Here is a 4138-nt window from a genome sequence, read left to right as displayed (position 1 = left end):
GAGAGTGAACCATGTGAGAGAGAGAGAGTGAACCATGTGAGAGAGAGAGTGAATGAACCATGTGAGAGAGAGAGTGAACCATGTGAGAGAGAGAGTGAACCATGTGAGAGAGAGAGTGAATGAACCATGTGAGAGGCAGAGTGAACCATGTGAGAGAGAGTGAATGAACCATGTGAGAGAGAGAGAGTGAACCATGTGAGAGGCAGAGTGAACCATGTGAGAGAGAGAGTGAACCATGTGAGAGGCAGAGTGAACCATGTGAGAGAGAGTGAATGAACCATGTGAGAGAGAGAGTGAACCATGTGAAAGAGAGAGTGAACCATGTGAGAGAGAGAGAGTGAACCATGTGAAAGAGAGAGTGAACCATGTGAGAGAGAGAGAGTGAACCATGTGAGAGAGAGAGTGAACCATGTGAGAGAGAGAGTGAATGAACCATGTGAGAGAGAGAGTGAACCATGTGAGAGAGAGAGTGAACCATGTGAGAGAGAGAGAGTGAACCATGTGAGAGAGAGAGTGAATGAACCATGTGAGAGGCAGAGTGAACCATGTGAGAGAGAGTGAATGAACCATGTGAGAGAGAGAGAGTGAACCATGTGAGAGGCAGAGTGAACCATGTGAGAGAGAGAGTGAACCATGTGAGAGGCAGAGTGAACCATGTGAGAGAGAGAGTGAACCATGTGAGATATAGAGTTGCGTACATTAAGCAGCACTGCTGAATCTGCAGCACCAAACTGAACACAAAATCTTGAAATATTATACACAGGAGTCAAATAGACTTGTGAGGAGAGTCAACTCAATTGTTAAAGACTATGAATGGGACAATTTGACATACTAATAAAAAATAATAAAAAAAACAATCACAGCTGCAGAACAATGTATTTCCATCCCAAATTTTTTTCCCCCCACAAATGAAAAAACTGATATATCATGATCCAAATTACTACAAATCCACAAGACAGAAACAATTGCTATACCACTAGGATAAGAAACTGAACAAGACTAAAGTTGCTTTCGTGTCCACCAAGTGATATGATGTTTGGATTTTTTAAAAAATTCACAATGGACACGACACACAGAATTCTTGTTAACACAATATCCGCAGCAAATGACACAAAAATATTCGCTGAAAGGCAGGTATGTTCAATTCCCAAAAGATGAAACTAAAACAATCAAATTGTACAACAACAAGTGAATTCATCAAATTTAAATATTTGTTGTCATGCCACTTCAAATTCTATCATAAGTCTGATTTCCTAAAAGCAGAATGATTTTCCATCTCGTTCAACATTTTCCCTCAGGAAATTTCCAAAGTTTCAAACAAATTCAAGAACAAAGGGAATAGGCAATACACAAAAAGGGTGGACATTTTTCTTCACAGAGCAACACACTTGTCCAACATTTTCACAAAAATGAAAAATAAATTACCTTGCCACTTTTGGGCCACATGAACTGTGCTGCTCAAAAACAAAGGTTCCATTCACACAGAAAAAATGCTTGCATCACATGATTGCAAAAGCTATGTACGAAACATAATCTTTAGAGAAGTCATATCGTCAACTGTTGCAAGGGATGAAACTTTCCAGAAAATTCACATCTTAAATGGCACATTCCATTCGGCCAAATATGCAATCCCAGACCACTAATGCTTTCAAAACAAGAAGACTGCTTTAGTCACCCCCAAACTCCTGTTACTTTCTTGCACTGGTGACAAAGGACCACATTTCTCAGAGAATAATCTATGCTTTCTATGAAGGTTATTGTGTGGGAAAGTTAGACAAAGGCTCGGAGAGAGTGTTCTATTTATACCAAACTGCCGTTCACCACTACGAGACGGTGATGGTGCACACTGCTCAAACTTGAACGACCACAAGAGAATGTTTGACAAAATGTCCCCTTTGCCAACAAGCAAAGTCTAGAACTAGAGACTACAGGCATAAGCTATATCAAAATCAAAGGGAAACAAAAGAAGAGAGGAAGCAAATTTAGAATTTTCACAAAGGTAGAAGCAACCTAGTGCAGAAATCAACCAGAAGGCCAACTCATGATTTACTTTATCAACACCGTCTTGAAATAGGTCTCAGTTGACAAGACTTACTTTTTAAAAAAAATTTCAGGTGTTTTAAATTAACAATCCTTTCTTGTTCACAGTATGCTAAAATCTAACATGCTTTACTTTTTATGTTTAGGGGGGGGGGGGGAAGAAAAAAAAATATGCAAGCCTACCGGACTCAGCCCCTCCCCGGAATGAAAGACGGGCTCTGTGGTTGCTGGTCACAATACAGCATGTGAAAACACTGCGCTCACACCATTGGACTCACACCATTGTACTAACATGGACACAACAACGATGAAAATTTAAAGACAGGAAAAGTGCCACTACTTACAGGGAAAGGGGGGCTGGAGGTGGGAGAGAACACCGAAATCAACAACGCTGGAAGGTTGCTTCTCAAGATCTGCTCTTGGACATAAATCAATAGCTAGAGAACAGAACAAAAGCTAGGACTGACTCTACGTGGCTAGGACTGACTCTACGTGGCTAGGACTGACTCTACGTGGCTAGGACTGACTCTACGTGGCTAGGACTGACTCTACGTGGCTATGACCACCATTTCTTTGGGTGCAATAGTCTTACTCTCACAGAACTAACAACCACAAAGTTGGTTGGTGGGCGCTCTGGTGTGGTTAACTCCTGCTCCTTCATTCCTAGGAAACGTATGTCATCCTTATTTCTCAAAACATCTCTAAATCTTTGGCTCTTATACGACCTCTTCTATGACTCTATTTGTGTTGCAAGAGCCGTAAAACTCGTACTAAAACTAAAAAAAAAACCCCTAACAACCAAACTAAAAACAGCCAAAGAGGAACTGCCTCAGTTTAGACTCATTCACATTTCTCTTCTGTGTAAAAGCCCTGACAAAGTTATTTCACAATTTGTGACTGGGAAAGGGGAAAAAAAAATAATTCTCCTAATGATAATTTCCGCTTCTTCAATTTGTGAGAATATGTATATATTACTCAGATAGTAAAAAAGTCCTCTCTTTATAAAAGGAAAACCACAGTTATGATCAAAATATTTTTAAAATCCTTACTGAAAGCCAAGGAGTGCGCCAACCATTTTTACCACAATGTCTACTACGTCTTTGTATGTTGTAATTGTCACTTTTCCCCAACTCCTACTCAGTGGTGGCAGAAAACAACGACAAACACACCATAAAATGTTACATTAGCAGTGATAGGTAGGTAGATTGCTCACTGGAAAGTACAATGAAAAGATTTAAGCCAGAGCTGCAGCGTCTAAGGATAAAGCATAAAGAGAACAACAACTCTCACTCACATGAAACCTACAGAAGCTTACAGTACGGAAACTGTTGGGACAACATCAGTGCCATCTTGTGTGCGCGCGTGTGTGTTTGCGTGTGTGTGTTTGCGTGTGGCGTCTCCTACAGCTTGTTACATCTTTACCAGACATCAGTGCAAGAAAGCAACTAATTGTATTCACTCAATTTTACTCTTTTGACTCGAGAATTATTACAAAATAAATTACAGTTCATATACAAAAGCTCCCAGTTCTACCCTCCAGAAAATAGAAAACGTTCAGTCTTCTTTGAGCCTATTTTTTCATTAGAGAGGTATTGTTAAAAAAAAAAAAAGCTCATCTTATTCACTTGTAACAAAAAACTTCTACTTTACTCCTAGTGCAACAAACTTAGATCCCACAAAAAACAAAGCGTAATGCGTAGAACTTTTGAAATGAAGAAACAGAAAAAATGTGCAGTACGTGTGTTTCAACATTTTGTACAGCCTGGCAAAATCAAGGAGTGAGACCATGTGGATCAAAGTTACTCAAACACATAGCAAGAACTGGGTCATAGCATCAAATAAATAGCGTGTCATATAAACAGATTCATCAGGGATTCAAGCAAAGAACCTTGAAGCCAGTTGCTTACAGATTTCAGAGACTCAGACAATTAGTAGTGGTAGTTGGCACTGAGGAGAATTATTAGGGGAATGTTTAGGAACTAGTTTACTGCGTCCAGAATCACCCCATCCCTCTCATCCCACTTCAAATGAAGGCAATGATGACAATGGTGAAGATGGCGGAAAGAATGCAGATGAAAGAATTGGTGAATGATCCCCC

The sequence above is a fragment of the Aplysia californica genome, unplaced genomic scaffold, assembly GCF_000002075.1.
Source record: "Aplysia californica isolate F4 #8 unplaced genomic scaffold, AplCal3.0 scaffold00602, whole genome shotgun sequence".
NCBI lineage: Eukaryota > Metazoa > Mollusca > Gastropoda > Aplysiida > Aplysiidae > Aplysia > Aplysia californica.
This window is presented reverse-complemented; position numbering follows the sequence as displayed.